This window comes from Nicotiana attenuata, unplaced genomic scaffold, assembly GCF_001879085.1.
Source record: "Nicotiana attenuata strain UT unplaced genomic scaffold, NIATTr2, whole genome shotgun sequence".
NCBI classification, from domain to species: domain Eukaryota; kingdom Viridiplantae; phylum Streptophyta; class Magnoliopsida; order Solanales; family Solanaceae; genus Nicotiana; species Nicotiana attenuata.
The window spans coordinates 8,550-27,376 of NW_017673790.1; the positions used below are offsets into that span (position 1 = coordinate 8,550).

The following is an 18,827-nucleotide window of genomic DNA, read 5'->3' on the forward strand; positions in this document are numbered from 1 at the left end:
CCATAGCTTTAGCACCATAAGTTTGTTCCTGTACGTATATGGACCTGATTGAAGGACCTGATCCCTATCAGCTATGGTGTGAAATTTGAAAATACAGTAGCCCTCAGAATGAATCAGGATCTGAGGCTTAGTAACAAAATTCCACATATTCAACACAAAGTTTTCCATAGCTTTTTCATAAGGATTTTCTCCAATTATGTAGCCAATTAGAGAAGTTTTCCAGTATTCTGCTTATGATTGCAAGTCATCCTCATTTAATTTGACAATTTTCTTACCATCTCTATCAATTGGCGGAACAAATGATAATGATTTACCCATTTGTGAGCTGCGATTTCCTCGAACAATATCAGCTGCCGTAGGAGTTGGCTTCTCAGATCCGCTTGCTTCTGAAAACTGTAATCGTCTCACTGCTGGATTCATTGTTTCCTCCGCTGTAACCAGTTGAAGTTGTACATCATCCTCAGAACTACTAGCTTCATGAATTTCCTTAATCGATTGGAATTTATGTGGAAGAAAGCTTCCAAATGTGAGTGGTGGTAATTCCTTTTGAACACCGTTAGATGGAGTAATAAGTTTCTCCGTCTGGGTATTAGTAGCATGCACAGTTTTCCGGTGACGAGCCATTGACTCCAGTCACGATTGCAAACCTTGCTATCATGCGCCGAGAGTAACGGTTATCGTGCGCCTTTTCCTTAAACCTCACCTTTAGGATAGTATCACTCAGAACAAGGTTACAAATGTCCTTTTAACTTAAGCAAGTTCAGAAGAGAGAAGAAGTGATATAAACTTAAGAAACAGTAAGGAAGCATGTTTAGAACTCAAACAGAAGTTCAGTAAAGGCAAACAAACTTAAGAACTCAGTAGGAAACACATACAGTAGAAGAATACTGAAAAGTATAGCAAAGAACAGATAGAAAGACATAACAAAGATTGACATGTGAGCCTAGTCTAAAGGCATAGTAGAATACAAAGTACAGGAGAGTCATGCATAGTAGAAAGAAACGCAGAAGAACAACACATGCGTGGTAAAACATAGTATAGGCAAAGACACATAAAGAAAAGAAAAGGAAGAATCAGAAAGACGTTTTGAAATCCTTTCAGAAACCCTAAATCGAAGAGAAACAAATTTGAAAGAAAAGATTGGGGAAAACACCTTAAAAATCCAATAAAACACGGATATAGCATAGATCTAAGAAAACAGACAGAGAAAAACCTCGAATAGCTTAGGGTTTCGGAGAAACCCTAGAAATGAGAAAGGCTTGGAAGAAAGCCCGATCTTGAGTCGGAGAGGTCAGAAATAGGCTCCAGATGCTTGGATACGCCGGAGAGGCCTCAAAGCCATCGATCTGAGAAGATCTGAAAGAGNCGATTCCAAAGGGATTTTTTATGACTTCTACTTGGATATGTGTTCTATATCTGAAAGTGATTATATTTCATAAATCTATGACAATATTCATCGTTTATTTCGGATTTGGATGGAAGAAATTGAGATTTTTATAAAATCTTCCAATAATGAAAAATGAAGATTCGAAAGTCAATCTGATGTCGGATTTCGAGAATTTTATATGGTTGAACTCGTATCGGAAAGGGTGTTTGGATTTCGTAAGTTTTTTTGGGATTCGAGATGTGGGTCACACTGTCAATTTTTAAAATGAACTTCGATTTTAATCAAATTAGTAAATTCATATGGAATTAATTCCTACAATTTGTGTTGAGTATTTCGAATTGATTGTGAGGTGACGAGTGCCTATACGTCGTCAAATTAATTGTTTGCATATTATCTGAAGATCATAAATTATTTTAAATCATGAATTTAATTGTTCCTCTCATATTCATTGCTCAATATTATGCCTTGAATCCATGCAATAATTGCTACATGTTTAATTGGTTTATGTGACTAAATTGTAACTTGACATTTACCATATTAAATATTAAATTGCATATTTCTTCTCCAATTCCATAATTAATTGCTACTTGTCATTACTTGTTTCCGAAATAAATCATAATTATTGTATGCTTGTGGTCTAGTGATTTCATTTTTAATTGTTGCATGGATTGGAGTAATTTCTTTTATGAGAATTGATAAAGTATATTATTGGAGGAGCGGGTTGAATGCTGCAACAGAAATGAAAGTAAATATATATATTGGAGGAGCGGGTTGCATGCGGCAACAGGATTGATTGAAATGAATATATTGGAGGAGCGGGTTGCACGCCGCAACGGAATTAAATGAAAATGAATATATTGTGGGATCGGGTTGCACGCCGCAACGAAAATGAATATGATTATATTGTGGGATCGGGTTGCACGCCGCAACGAAAAGTGATTTAAATGATAATTGGTTATGGCTGCTGAGTTGGCTTGATTGCTGATATGATTTATCGGTTTAATTTTTATTCATGTTCTCCTATATGTTCTTATTATTATTATTATTGTGTACAGGTTAATGTAAGTGACCTGCCTTAGCCTAGTCACTACTTCGTCGAGGTTAAGCTCGGCACTTACTTGGTACATGGGGTCGGTTGTACTCATACGATACTCTGCACTTCATGTGCAGATACCGGAGGCATATAGTAGATTTGCTCGGATTCAGCTATTCGCAGGAGACTTGAGGTATAGCTGCTTGGCGTCCGCAGTTCTGAAGTCCCCTTCCACTTTATCTGGGCTGTGTATTTTCTTTCAGACAGCTTTATTTTCATTCAGACCTTTATCTGAATTATTCTAGTAGCTCGTTCTTGGATGATTTTTAGACACCGTTATTATTATGGATTAATCACTTTATTTCAAAATTCACTTCCGCATGTATCCTTGTATTAACTAAATTAAAGTTGTTTAAAATGGCTAATATTATTCTAACGTTGGCTTGCGTAGTAAATGAAATGTTAGGTGCCATCACGGTCCCGAAGGTGGAAATTTCGGGTCGTGACAACACGTGCATACGACCACATCTTTTGAACGTTTTCAAATGCATACATGACTAATAATGTTTTATCTACTTAAGAATGTGAAAATTAGCTTGTGTGAGAGTGTTAGAACATAATTATGAACTACATGATTCTTGATTGGTTCGAATAATTCTTATGTTGTTTCTATGAATTATGACCACCACGTGAAAATATATTTTATATAGGCCGCCAAATGAATAATGGCTTTACTGGCAACCTATTCGAATTTTAGTGTCTACATAGTCAATACTGGGTGGCGACTAAACTTGTTACTAAATGGAAACAATTACGCGGCAAAAAATACAAATAAATTTTAGGTAGATCTCCAATGAGCAATTTCTTTAACCGCTATGTATTCGACTTTTGAGGAGACTATAGTTGCTGCAAAATGTCAGAAATTATATGACTAAGCTCGGCATAAAGTTAATGCTATTGTGGCCAAGAGAATTGCTTCTGAAAGGAAAAACTCAGTTGTAGCGACTGTAGTCAAAATTATCGCCACTAAAAGGCGGCATAGTAGGTATCCACTATAAGGGGCGGCCAATCATGCCAACTTTTGAAAGCGGCAGTGTTTACATTTAGGGTGTGTTTGGTACGAAGAAAAATATTTTTCGAAAAAATATATTTTAATTTTTCCATATTTGGTTGGCTTAAATTTTTTGAAAAATATTTTCCTCAGTAACTCATTTTCCTCCATTTTTTCTCTCTCAAGAACTTGCTTCTACTAATTCATATATTAAGCAATTCTAAATATATAATCTGAACCTCAAATCTAGAAGTTTTTTCCAAATTTTCAACACAACACGAAGTTCTTTCTTCTGTTATTAATATTCAATAATCAGCCTATGAATTATCTTTCTAATCATAATTCGCGAGAAGCTTCTTCTTTTTAGTAGAATTTAATTAGCTGTGAGTCCCGCATAAGATTTATTGATTTTCTTGGTAGGATTTAGGTGGGATTGTTCCCCATTTTACCCCACATGTATGCAAATATTGCCCATTTATGTCAAATATTTCAGTACGCTAACGCTTAATTATTTGAAGTATTAGAAAATTATGAAATCTATATCTAAGCAATCATGATAATTAAAAATTAGGTAATTTAATCTTCATAATCCAAAACCGTTAATTTAATCTACTTGATATGCTATCACGTCAGCGTATAGGATCTCGATGAAAAAAAAAAAAAAAAAAACAGCCCAATGCACAAAGCATCATGCGTTCACACAGGGTCCGGGGAAGGACTGCACCCAAGGGGGTATAATGTAGGCAGTCTACCTTGATGCAAGCATCATTCCACAGCTTGAACAAGTGAAATATAGGTCACACAGAGACAACTTTACCGTTGCTCCAAGGTTCTCCTTCTCAGTATATAGCATTATAGTGTATTAATTACACACCTAATTATCCATACTCAAGATCAACCGTAGTCAAACTATTAACCAATAAATATTGCACAAGTGTACATTTACATAAAATAATAATATGAGAGGACTCTTAATAAATCTATAAGTAAATAAACTATTGTTACGTGGAATCATTCTATTTTTTAATTAAACAAAATTAGCTCCTTCATTGGGTATAAATGCTACCTTTTTTGCTCTCTTAGCACACAAAGCAATTTTCTAAAAATCTCAATTTATACCTGCATAGAAGAATGGCTTCATTCCAAAAGCAATTAGCTGTGTTCATGCTCCTCTTCTGGGTCGCTACAGTTGGTGAGTAATTATTAGTAATAACTCCCTTCACTAGCTCTTTCATAAAATTGAAAACAATAACCATACGTTAAATATGAGTGCAAGTGCATGCACGTTTACATTACACACTACTACGATCACGCGTTTTTCTGATGAACGTTCTCGTCAAAATCTATCGAAAATTTGAGATTTTCGTCAGAATGCCGTCGAAAACAGTTTTCGATGAGCAGAGATGCGACCAAGATTTGAACTTAATGGTTTTAAGTTATAATATAGTGACACTAGATGTTAGTAACTGGATTCTAAATTCAATTGTTATACATATTTAGCGAATTTCTTAAAACAAAGAGTTTGGACTAATTCTACTAGAATATTCCGTTGAACCCATAGCTAACCCTCTAGCTCCGACCCTGCAAATGAGCACATTCCCAATGGAAGTCCCTTAGAAAAACACGTGATCTAGTAGTGACATATGATAGTGTTATTTAATTTTTTTTAATGATGTTATTTATACAGGCAAATTTTCAGGGTCACCAAAGATGCTGGTTATGGCTGTACGTGATTTACCTTTGGAGGTAGCTGCCATGGAACAAGCTTTGTTTCTAAATTCACTAATCACTTGCCAGAGAGCATGTAAAACAAACAACGATTGCTCAGACGGTATTGTTTGCAGGACATGCCATTATTTTCCAGAGGAGAATGAGAGAATTTGTCTCGCTCGTTAAATGGATATTTTCGAATGTCGTGTGTATGTCATTTAATAATAAAGCAATTTTGCAATTGCTTAAGCTGTATGTTGCACAAATTGCACCGTCAAATGTTTGTACTGTAAACATGTCTTAAGTATCGTATGTTGTTGTGTCGTCTTTAATTTGTTTTCATGTTATATATGTATTATGGTCAGTGTATGTGTTCCACGTTATGTATTATCAATGTATGGTGTAGATTGTAGTACGATGAATGCTATATATGTATTATCAGTGTTGCTTTTGAAAGGATAACCCCTACCTTAGAATCGTACCATGTAGTACTTTACGTGGCTATTTAACTCAGCCTAAGACCCGCCTAAACTATCACTTTTTTATCAGTTACCTACTTAAATTATGTGTTGTCCCCAAAATTAAGCCCCCCCCACCCCTGTATATTAAAACCTCATGTTGGACCTTTTAAAGGTACGTCTGTCTAACTATATTAACTTATGGTTTGTACAAAATTTTTATATAGTTTACTCATGATGTATTACTCTCGAACGGTTGACTAATTCTAGGAGTTTTGGCCAAAATAATATCTAATATACTGTATTAATTTTAGGTTTAATTGTGATTGTGCTTTATGCTAGATTCCAATTGATAAGTCCTTATTCATATTCACTTTGTAGCACAGTTAAAATTTAAATAAAGGCATATAGTGTTGTTTTCTTTAAAAGTCATCTTATATTTCGTAAAAAAGATTACAAATTAAGTTTCGCTAATAAAAAATCAATTGCCCAGTAATTACATTCTCTAATTCCAGATTACATAAAGAAGGTTCAAGAGATTCAACTTTATTATTTATAAGGTGTTGAATTTAATTAGATGATTTAAATTGGTAGTCTTTCAAAAATAAGTGTATGACATGAAAGAAGAATAAACCCAGAAAGACAATTGTAACGACCCGACCGGTCGTTATGAGTATTTGCACTTTGCTCGGTTGTTTGAGGACAGGAGTAGCTCCGTATGATGTATTATGACTTATGTGAATCGCTGGTTTTGGTTTTCAGGTTATTCGGAATTGATTTTGAAGAATGATTCTCAACTTGAAGCTTGTAATTTGAAAAGCCTGACCAAGTTTGAATTTTTAGTATTTGACCTCGGATTGGATTTCTGATGGTCCTGCTAGCTTTGTCGGGTGATTTTCAACTTAGGAGCGCATCCGAATTGTGATTTGGAGGTGCGTAGTGGAATTTGGCTTGAAATGGAGAATGTTAGAATTTTGGGATGTTTGACCGGTAGTGGACTTTTTGATATTGGGGTCGGATTCCGATTCCGAAAGTTGGAGCAGGTCTGTAATGTCAAATGTGACATGTGTGCCAAATTTGAGGTCAATCGGATGTGATTTGATAGGTTTCGACATCGGTTGTGGAAGTTGAAGTTTCAAAGTTCAATGATTTCAAATTGAGGTGTAATTCGTCGTTTGAATGTTGTTATGTGTGTTTTGAGGCCTCGAGTAGGTCCGTGTGATGTTATGTGACTTGTTAGTATGTTTGGATGTGGTCCCGAGGGGCTCGGGTGAGTTTCGGGCGAGGTTCGGAGCATTTTGAAGATTTTGGCCAAGGCTGGTGGTTGTTGGTTCTGGTGTGACCGCACCTGCGGCTGGTTTGCGCAGGTGCGATGGACGCAGAAGTGACCAAGGTCGCAGGAGTGGAAATATTACTGGGAGCAGGGGGCCCGCAGAAGCGGAGATATGCTTTGCATCCGCGAAGGCGCAGATGCGATAGGTTGAGCGCAAAAGCGATATTTGGGTGCGCACCTGCGAGTGCGCAGATGCTGCTAAAGTGCCCGCAAATCCGAAATTGCTGGGAAGAGTTATAAAATCGAGGGTTTTGTTCTTTCTTCATATTTTGAGATGTGGGACTTGGATTGAGGCGAATTTTGGAGCAGATTTCATCACAAGGATTGGGGTAAGTGTTCTCTACTCAGTCTTGGTTATATTTCATGAATCTATCTTCAATTTTAGCTTTTGGTTGATGAATTGAAAGAGGAAAATTGGGTCTTTTGGCCTAAAGTTTCATAATATGAATTTTTGAGTTTTGAACACTGATTTGGAGTCAGATTTGAGTGAAACAAGTATGGTTGGACTCGTAATTGAATGGTTTGTCGGATTGCGTGAGTTTTGTCGAGTTTCGAGGCGTGGGCCCTGGTGTGATTCTTGGCCAGAATTGGGGTTAAACTTAGGATTCGGTCCTTATCATTTTTAATTGATTCCTTGGGACTTATCTGATGTATCTCAGTTGTTTTGGCTAGTTTTGAGCCGCTTGGAGGCCGCTATGCGCGTGATGGCTTTCTTAGAGCATCGCTTGGCTTGCTCGGTGTCGGAATTGGCTTGTTTCAGATAAGTAACTCTTTTAAACTTAGTGTTGAGGGTATGAAACCCTGAATTACGTGCTATGTGATTGATGTTGAGGTAACGCACATGCTAGGTGACGGGCGTGCACCCAGTGAGATGTGACTCTATTATTTCCGGGGCACTGAATAGTGGCCCTATTTTATTGATATTTGTGTTTTCACCATGTGATAAAATAAATGAGCTTTACATCATGCTAGATATCATGGTTAGGCTTTATGCTAATATTGTTAGGACCCATAGTGGTCGTTTCTTGCTGTCATCTCATTGAATTCATTGATATTTCGTACTCAGTCACATTCATGAGTTCATATCATATCTAAGTCTCAGTTGTTACTTATCGATACATGATGTCATTGTTCCGGGTCAGTTTTCATGACATTGTGAGCCCGTGGGTTAGATTGATGACTGAGTGAGGCCGAGAGCCTGATTATGAGTGATAATTATGGGATCGAGGTGCACGCCGCAACATGTTTTATTGATTATTGAGTAAGGCCGAGGGCCTGATTGATTTATGCCATGATTGGCGTGTTATAGCGCTTGGGCCGTCGGAGTCCCTCCGGAGTCTGCACACCCACAGTGGGCGCGGCTGATTATATTCAGGGATGGATCTTCCCTTGGTATGGAGATGGATCTTCTCCATGAGGCTAGATTGGCATGTTTCCTCGGTACTGGGTGACTTATAGTCAGTGATGTATATATTCCGGGATGGATCTTCCCTGGGCAGTATGGGCCATATACAGTACCGAGTGGTTGGTTATGTTGAGTGGAAGGTGTAATACAGTGAGGTTGAGTACTCAGAGCGTGTGTGTACATGATTCATCTCTGAGGTACATGACATTGGCATGCATATATAACATACATGCATGGAGACATTTTCCTCATTCTAAACGGTATCACGTCATTCATGACATTTTACACACATTGACATGTTGTCATAAGAGGTATCTCACACTTGCTATCTGGAAAGAAATGAAACATCTTAATTATAGTGAAAAAGAGTTTTGGAAAAGAAAATACAGTTTTTCAAACTATCTCATATTTCATGACGTTTTCAGTAAAGAATTTGGGTTTTCACTAATACTCTTGAAGGGCAGAACTATTTTGGGAAAATTGTGAAAAACTTGAACACTTTATCTCCGAGTTACTTCCTTACTTTTATGCTTTACATTGTTATGAACTTCTATTGGATATTGGTGTTGGACCCGACCTATGTTCCTGCTCGTTACTGCTTTCAACCTAAGTTTAGGTTTGTTACTTTTTGAGTACATGGGGTCGTTACTCATTCTGCACTTCATGCACATTGCGTGCAGATACTAGATGTCGATGTTGTTGCGTTCGATGGTTGCTGGATTTGAAGGTGTACCTGCATCCCTGATGTAGCTTCCTCTTATTTATGGTAGCCTTAGCTTTATAAAACTCTGTTATGTACTTTTCAAACAGAAGATGTATTTTCTTCATATTGGCTTGTAAACTTTACAAATTATAAGCTCATGATTCTAATTAAACCCCCCCAAACTATATTCCCTTGTATATTAAAAGCTCATGTTGGACTTTTAAAGGTACGTCATCTAACTATATTAACTTATGGTTTGTACACAGTTTTTATATAGTTTACTCATGATGTATTACTCTCGAACGATTGACGAATTATAGGAGTTTTGGCCAAAGTAGTATCTAATGTACTGTGTTAATTTTAGGTTTAATTGTGATTGTGCTTTATTGTAGATTCCAATTGATAAGTCCTTATTCATATTTACTTTGTAGCACCGTTAAAATTTAATAAAGGCATATAGTGTTGTATTTCTTAAAAGTCATCTTATATTACGTAAAAAAGATTACAAATAAAATTTCGCAAATGAAAAATCAATTGCCCAACAATTACATTCTCTAATTCCATATTACATAAACAAGGTTCAAGAGATTCAGCTTTATTCTTTACAAGGTGTTGAGTTTAATTAGAAGATTTAAATTGGCATTCTTTCAACAATATATGTAAGAAATGAAAGAAGACTAAACCAAGAAAGAGAATAAATAATTTTAGAGGAAACAAGAGAGGGAGAAATTTTTCCAGAGAAACCCATATGGAGAACTCAAGAAAAAAGGATAACAATAAAGAAGAAGGTGAAAAACAAAGAAGAAAGGTGAAAATGAGGAAGAAATATGGATATAACTGAATAAGGAAAATATCTATTTAAAAAAAATTAAAAGAGGTTTAGGCTAATTAACCATTATTTTTCTATTATGTGGGAAATTTTGATGGCTTTTTTGCTAGCTACCACACGCTCCCAAGCGAGTATCTACACATGTTATGCCAGGTCAGCGACAAGGAGTTTTTAATACGAGCGACATTATAGTTCAGGGAGGTTTTGGGGACATCGAATAGTTTAAATAGGAAACTGATAAAAAAGTGATAGTTTAAAGGGATTTTAGGGTATTAACTCAAATGTATTTTATGTAGGTCACAAATATAATGACTTTACGAACGTCCTATTTTTGTTTTTTTAGTGGTGACATAGTTAACATTGAATGGCGACTAAAGTTGTTATAAAACGCAAACAATCCGGCGGAAAAAAAATAGATTTTAGGTAGATCGCCAATGAATAATTACTTTAATGGTGACCCATTCGAATTTTGTGGCGATTATAGTTATTACTAAATATAACCACTTATCGACTAAAGTCAGTATAAAGTTAAGGCTATTGTAGCCAAGAAATTAAAGTTGCTTTTGAAAGGATAAATTCTTTTGTGGCGAAATATAGTCCTCACCAAAAGCCTAAATGACCTACCATGCCGACTTCCGGTGGCGACGTTGTTTACCTTTAGTGGCGATTGTTGTCGCCACCAACAATAATTTCTCCTTTCAAAAGCAGTTCTCTTTGTCACAATAGCCTTAAATTTGTGGTGACTTTAACTGCTACAATACTATTCTTTTTGAGACGCATTACCTTATCTTGTTTTAGTTCAAATCGTACCATATTTGCTTTAATTTAGACTTTCATTATATCAATAACCAAATATAATGAATATTTGCTTTGAGTTCCTTGAATAGATTATTCTTCCGCATCTATTTATTATAAAAAATTTGTTTAATATTTTATTGCTCCCAAAAGTAAAAAGTATATTGCGATTTCCGAATCTGAAAATTAATCACTGATTTGAGAGCTAAACTAACTCAAGCTTTCATTTTATGATCATGCATGCTATTTTATGAGGAACTTTGGTACATTGCTAGTTGATTTGAAGTATTGGATGTGGTTTATATAATTGAAGAACTTGCAACACTTTTGCTTTTTAGCGAGTGTTAACTTTCTCTTCAGAATAAACTATTGAGATAATACTGATCATACTAAAAATAAGTTTCAATTTGTGATGACCCGTAAGGTCATCTCTTGTTTTAGAAGTCAAAACTCAGTTTCGAGGCCTTAAAAACCACTTTTTGTCTCACATTGATTTGCGTGCGCAGTCCGGACGCGTTTCTGGAAAGCTTTTATGTGAAACTTAAAAAAAATTGATTTTGACCTTTAAAATTAATTAAAGTTGACTTTGGTCAACATTCTTGGTAATAGATCCGGACCCGTGATTTGACGGTCCCATAGGGTTCGTAGTAAAATATGGGACGTGGGCGTATGCCCGGAGTCAAATTTCGTGGTCCCTAGCCCGAGAATAGAATTTTTAAAGAAAATTATTTGCTGGAAAATATAAAGACTTTTGGAAATGAATTGGTGTGTGTTTTGATGGTATCGGGCCCGTATCTTGTTTCCGGAGCCCAGTACAGGTTTTAAATAATCATTAAGTCGAATCAGTGAAATTTGGTAAGGATCGGAATTGATTTGGTATGAATCGTACCTTTAGTTTAGAAAATGGAAATTTCAATGTTCTTAAAGAATTTCATGAATTTGAGGTTAAATTGGTAGTTGTTAATTTTATTTTGATGATTTGATCGTACGAGCAAGTCCGTATGATATTTTTAGGCTTGTGTGCATGTTTGTTTTGGAGCCCCGAGGGCTCGGGTGAGTTTTGGATAGGCCACATAGTGAATTGGACTTAGGAAATTTCTGGTTTTCATCTGGTATTTGTTGCAGGCTCTGATCTCACAATTGCGAGGTCAGGCTTCGTAATTGCGAGGTCAGGCTTCGCAATTGCGAGCCCAACAGGCTTGGCAATTGCGAGGGCTTGATCGCATTTGCAAAGAAAGCCCAAGCCTGTCATGTTCGAATTTGCGAACTCTTCTTCGCAATTGCGAAGTACAAGCTGGGGAGGGACTGATCGCATTTGCGATCTTTTGGCTGCAATTGCGGAGGTTGGTGTTCGCAATTGCGAACATCCCTTCGCAATTGCAAAGGCAGTAGTAGTGCGATGGTTCTCGCATTTGCGATGTTCCTTCGCATTTGCGAGCTTCACAATTGCAAAGTGTGACGACCCAAAGGGTCATCACCTGTTTTCTCATTCATTCCGTGCTTCCGAGGCCTCGAAAACCTCATTTAGGGTTGCCTCGATTTGTGTGCGCAGTCCGGGCGCATAGCCGGAAATCTTAAATATGAATTCCGTGTGAAAAATGCTAAATTTTGATATTAATATGAATATATTTGACGTCGGTCAACATTTTAAGTAAACGGACCCGGACCCGTGATTTGACGGTCCCGGAGGGTCCGTAGAAAAATATGGGACTCGAGCGTATTCCCGGAATTGAATTCCGAGGTTCCAAGCCCGAGAAATGAATTTTTTAGTAAAATTGTTTTTTTGAAATTATTAACGAAACTGGAAATGAAATTTGATTAAAAGACTATGGTATCGGGCCCATATTTTGGTTTCGGCGCCCGGAACAAGTCTTATATATGGTTTAAGCGCTTTCTGTAAATTTTGGTTGAAAACGGACGTCGTTTGGCGTGTTTCGGACTTAAAATGGAAAATTTATGTTTTATGAGAGTTTGGAAGAAATCATGAGTTTTGAGGCTTGATTCGATGTATATGATGTTATTTTGGCGATTTGATCGCGCGAGTAAGTCCGTAGGATGTTTTTGAGGTTGTGTGCGTATTTGGTTGGACCCCCGAGGGCTCGGGTGAGTTTTGGATAGGTGTCGAATTGCATTTTTGAACTTATAAGACTGCTGGTATGCCTGACTTGCAGGCTTCGCAAATGCGAAGCCAGCCTCGCAAATGCGAGACTTCAGCTGGGCAGCATCCTTCGCAAATGCGATGCCCGCCTGTAGCCTCAGCCTTCGCAAATGCGAACATTTGTCCGCAAATGCGATTGCGAGCCGTCGCAAATGCGAACCTCCCAGTTTTCTTCAGAGTTCGCAAATGCGAACTCGACTTCGCATTCCCAAACTTGCAGGGTTCGCAATTGCGAACCCAAGTTCGCAATTCCCACATCTGAGGCCCAGCAAATTTTATACTTAGTCGAATTTTCACCATTTTTCGTCATTCTTTCAAAACCCAAACTCCTTAGGCGATTTTTCAAGAACAAGTTTCATTCCAAATCATTTGTAAGTCGATTTTTACTCAATTCCTTCAATCATTAACATCATTTAACATGTTTTTCACTTAAAATCAAAGATTTTCATGGGTGAAATTGGGGGTTTTGGGTAGAACCTAGGTTTTTCTAAAATTGGGGATTTGGACCTCAATTCGAGGTCTGATTTCAAAACAAATTATATATTTGAGTTCGTGGGGGAATGGGTAACTGGGTTTTGGTTCGAACCTCGTGTTTTGACCACGTGGGCCCGGGGGCGATTTTTGAATTTTTGGGAAAAACTTTGGAAAATTCATTTTTATGCATTCAAATTGATTCATTTAGTGTTTATTAATGTAATTAAGTAATTTGTGTCTAGATTCGAGCGGATTGGAGGTGGAATTACGGGGTAAATCCATAGTTGAGGCTTGAGTTGAATTCAAGGCATCGAGGTAAGTGTTTGGTTTAACCCTAGCTTGAGGGAATAGGAGTTGAGTCTTATTTGTAACTTGCTAATTGCCGAGTACGATGAATAGGCACGGTGATGAGTATCTATACATTGGTGTCTAGCATGACCGTGATTCCTTATTTGCGAATAGTTTGGTTGTTGTTATGCCTTCCATGTTTAAATGATGACTTCTATATGTTGTAAAGATCTTGTGAAAGAAATTGTGATCTTGAAACTTCGTGGAGCATTGGCTCGGGTTGAAATACAAATTGTGAGGGTATATGAGATAAGTAACTCTTTGGAGCATTGGCTCAAGTGATAATGTGAACTATGAGATGAAAGTGAAAGAAAGAAAAGAGTTAATGATTTATTCCCTTGCCGGGACGTTGTTGGTTATCGATATTGTACCCTTGCCGGGTTTTAATTGTTGTTTGTGTTCCTTTGCCAGGATTCTCGTTATTGTTTATTTATTCCCTTGCCCTTGTTTGTGATTGTTGATTGGGTGAGGAAGAGTGTTAAAGCACGAAGGGTGATGCCGTGCACTGTTTGTTTATGGTAAGGAAAGAGTGTAAAGCACGAAGGGTGATGCCGTGCATTGTTTGCTTATTATGAGAAAGAGTGTTAAAGCACGAAGGGTGATGTCGTGCCGCACGATGTACCATTCCGTGCCGATTATATTGATATATGTGAGGAATGAGAGTAAAAGCACGAAGGGTGATGCCGTGCACATGTTATTGCTTGGTGAGGACGAGAGTAAGAGCACGAAGGGTGATGCCGTGCACTGGTTGAATTTTGTTTCATTACGTACTATTGAGTTATGCTGCATTCCTTTATTACTGGACGACTCTTATTTGGATTTTATTATACTCCCCACAACATGTTTCCCCTCCCATATTGTTTATCTGTTTTTGTATTTCGATTCCGCTGTATACATATATAAAATTGCACAGGTTTATGTGGTAGTCTGGTCTAGCCTCGTCACTACTTCGCCGGGGTTAGGCTAGACACTTACCAGCACATGGGGTCAGCCGGCCCGTCCAAGGTCATTCTCAGTTTCCTCAGCTGCAACATTCAGGTGGATATTTTGAGTGCGGTGAGCATGGTCATATCCGAAGGGCTTGTCCGATATTAGTGGGTGTTCAGTCACAGCAGCAGAGTTCTCGTGCCATGATTCTGGAACCGCCCGCCCAGCCAGGTAGAGGTAGAGGTCAGGGAGCAAGAGGTAGGGGTCAACCCGCTAGAGGTGGAGGCCAGGCCGTTAAAGGTGGAGGCCAGGCCGCTAGAGGTGGAGGCCAGCCAGCAGGAGGCCGTCCTAGAGATATAGTTCAGGGTAGTGGGGCCCAGCCCCAGTGTTATGCTTTCCCAGCCAGGCCTGAGGCCGAGTCCTTCGATGCTGTTATCACAGGTACTGTTTCGGTTTGTAGTAGATCCAGGGTCTACATACTCCTATATGTCTTCTTATTTTGCTTCATATTTGGTTGTGCCCCGTGATTCTTTGAGTGCTCCCGTATATGTGTCCACGCCAGTGGGTGATTCTACTGTTGTAGATCGTATCTATCGTTCGTGCATGGTTGTTATTGGGAGTGTTGAGACTAGTGTAGACCTCCTACTCCTCGATATGGTTGATTTCGATGTTATTCTAGGGATGGATTGGCTATCACCTTACCACGCTATATTGGACTGTCATGCCAAGATCGTGACCTTGGCTTTGCCGGGGTTTCCTCGATTGGAGTGGAGATGCACTCCTGGTCATTCTATCGGTAGGGTCATTTCTTATATGAAGGCTCGGTGTATGGTTGATAAGGGATGTTTGGCTTATTTGGCTTATGTTCGTGATTCTAGTGCTGAGGTTCCTTCTATGGATTCTATGCCAGTTGTTTGGGAGTTTCCAGAGGTGTTTCCTGCAGACCTGCCGGGAATGCCACTCGACAGGGATATTGACTTTTGCATTGATTTAGCTCCGGGCACTCAGCCATTTCTATTCTGCCATATCGTATGGTCCCGCTAGAGTTGAAAGAATTGAAAGAATAGTTGTAGGATTTGCTGGATAAAGGCTTTATTAGACCTAGTGTCTCGCCTTGGGGTGTGTCGGTGTTGTTTGTTAAGAAGAAGGATGGGTCGATGAGGATGTGCATAGATTATCGTCAGTTGAACAAAGTCACCATCAAGAATAAGTATCCATTGCCGAGGATTGATGATTTTTTTGATCAACTTTAGGGTGCCAAAGTGTTTTTGAAGATTGATTTGAGATCTGGCTACCATTAGTTGAGGATTAGGGCATCCGATGTTCCTAAGACAGCTTTTTGCACTGGGTACGGGCATTATGATTTCTTAGTGATGTCATTTGGGTTGACAAATTCCCCAGCAGCTTTTATGATTTGATGAACCGGGTGTTCAAGCCTTATCTGGATTCCTTTGTGATTGTCTTCATTGATGATACTTTGATCTACTCCCACAACCGAAGGGAGCATGAGCAGCACCTTCGAGTCGTTCTTCAGACTTTGAGAGATAGTCAGTTGTATGCTAAGTTTTCGAAGTGTGAGTTCTGCTTGAGTTCAGTAGAATTCCTGGGTGACGTTGTATCAGCAGGGGTATTCATGTCACGACCCGGAATTCCCACCCTCGGGAGTCGTGATGGCGCCTACTCGTAGAAGCTAGGCAAGCCACACATTTTGAATCCATTAATACTTTTTTTTAAAATCCATTTTTACCAATTTAATTAACAAGAAATAAATAATTAACAACAGCGGAATTCATAATTTAGCGGAAGACTTAAACGAAATAAACCAAAATAATAAGGGAAATCCACATATGCCTCTACCCAGAACTGGTGTCATTACATTCACGGACTATCTAAGAGTGCTACATACAACTGTCTGAAACAAGGAATAAAGTCTGTCTCGGATACAAAAGGAAACAGTGCATCAGAATAGATAGAAGAGATACCGGGCCTGCGGACGCCTGCAGGACTACCTCGGGATCTCGTGGACTGAAGGCTAGCTCCCGAACTACTGCTGCGCACCGTATGCTGCTCCGGTACTTGGATCTGTGCAAAAGAGCAAAGAGTGTAGTATCATCACAACCGACCCCATGTGCTGGTAAGTGCCTAGCCTAACCCCGGCGAAGTAGTGACGAGGCTAGGACCAGACTTCAGATAAACTTGTGCGGATATATAATATATTGCAGGAAAATAAACAAGTAATGAGCAGTTAAAAGGGAGGGGGTACGTGCCTTGGGGAAACGGTTCAACTTAGCAGAAACTAAATAAATATGAAGGAACAGTACAGTATCTAAAACAATCTAATAACACTACTGTTGCGGCGCGCAACCCGATCCATATATATATATATATATATAACTGTTGCAGCGTGCAACCTGATCAAATAATATAATATATATGTTGCGGCGTACAACCCGATCCAATATAATGTCTGTTGCGGCGTGCAACCCGATCCATATACATATACATAAATAAAAATGTTGCGGCGTGCAACCCGTTCCAAATATACAACTTACAGTAATCATGACAAAAAATCCGGCAAGGGATTAACCATAAAATACTCTATCCCGGCAAGGGAACTCAACAGTACAAGTATATTCGTCCCGGCAAGGGAGAACCAGCTATAACCAATCTCAATTCAACTTCTAATCATCTCCATTATCACCATTTCTAACTCATAAATAACTTCTACGAAAATAAGCTAAGTCTTTGCTCAATACCATGGATCTACTCACCATTGCAACCATAGTATTATTCAAGAATACAACAAATATCAATTTAAGACTCACGGTCATGCTCGACACCGACGTATAGATACTCGTCACCATGCCTATACGTCGTACTCCACAAGAAACACATAGCAAATATGACTCAACTCCTAATTCCTCAAGCTAGGGTTAGACCAAACGCTTACCTTGATGCCTTGAACACAACTCAAGTCTCAATTATAGCTTTACCCCTTGATTCCACCGCCAATTTGCTCGTATCTAATCACAAATTACTTAATTACATCAAATAAACGCTAAATAAATCAACCCCAATGCATGAAAATGAGTTTTCCAAAGTTTTACCCAAAAAGTCAAAAATCGCCCCCGGGCCCACGTGGTCAAAACCCGAGGTTCGAACCGAAACCCGATTACCCATTCCCCCACGAACTCAAATATATAATTTGTTTTGAAATCGGACCTCAAATTGAGGTCCAAATTCTCAATTTTTGAAAAACCTAGGTTCTACCCAAAACACCCAATTTCCCCCATGTAAATCTTTGATTTTTAGGTTGAAATCATGTTAAAAGATGTTAATGATTGAAAGAAATGAGTAAAAACTAACTTACAATTGATTTGGAGAAGAAAGGTTGTTTGAAAAATCGCCTCTTATGTTTTAGGGTTTAGAAATGAAAAATAGCTGAGAGTCCCGTCTATTTATACCCCTGTCGGACCCATTGTGCGGACCCACAAAATGGACTGCGGCCGCACAGGCCTGTGAACCTGAGGGCCTGTGACATTGTGCGGACCGCACAAAATGGAGTGCGGCCGCACAACACCCACCGCGCCCGCGGACCGCGCTGGCCCCCTCCTCCGCGCACCGCACAAAGGCGATCGCGGACCGCGCTGGAGGGTTCAGAGAACTGAGATTGCTCTCAACATGCAATATCTGTGTTTTTAAGCCTAAGACCATCCGGAACTTACCCGAAACTCCCCCGAGCCCTCGGGGCTCCTAACCAAACATGCGTACTAACTCAATAACATCATACGAACTTATCCGTGCGATCAAATCGCCTAAATAACCTCAAAACAACGAATCAAACCTCAAAATCATGAATTTTTCCTCAAACTTCATCAATTTTCAAATTTAGAAATTCAAGTCCGAATCACGTCAAACGATGTCCGTTTTCAACCAAATTTCACAGGAAGGACTTAAAACATATATAAGACCTATACCGGGCGCCGGAACCAAAATACGGGCTCGATACCATCGCTTTCTAACCAGATTTCATTTCAATTTTCCTTAATAATTTCAGAAAAACAATTTCCTTTTAAAAATTCATTTCTCGGGCTCGGGACCTCGAAATTCGATTTCGGGCATACGCCCAAGTCCCATATTTTCCTACGGACTCTCTGGGACCGTCAATTCACGGGTCCGGGTCCGTTTACCCAAAGCGTTGACCAAGGTCAAATTT

General features: G+C 38.8%; 1 long non-coding RNA gene across 1 annotated transcript; it reads left to right on the forward strand.

The window, feature by feature from the left end:
* Nucleotides 1-4,536: 4,536 nt before the first annotated feature.
* LOC109217307 lies at nucleotides 4,537-5,622 on the forward strand. The gene is made up of 2 exons (XR_002066615.1): nucleotides 4,537-4,663; nucleotides 5,159-5,622. It is a non-coding gene; the product is annotated as an uncharacterized LOC109217307 (long non-coding RNA).
* Nucleotides 5,623-18,827: the final 13,205 nt, after the last annotated feature.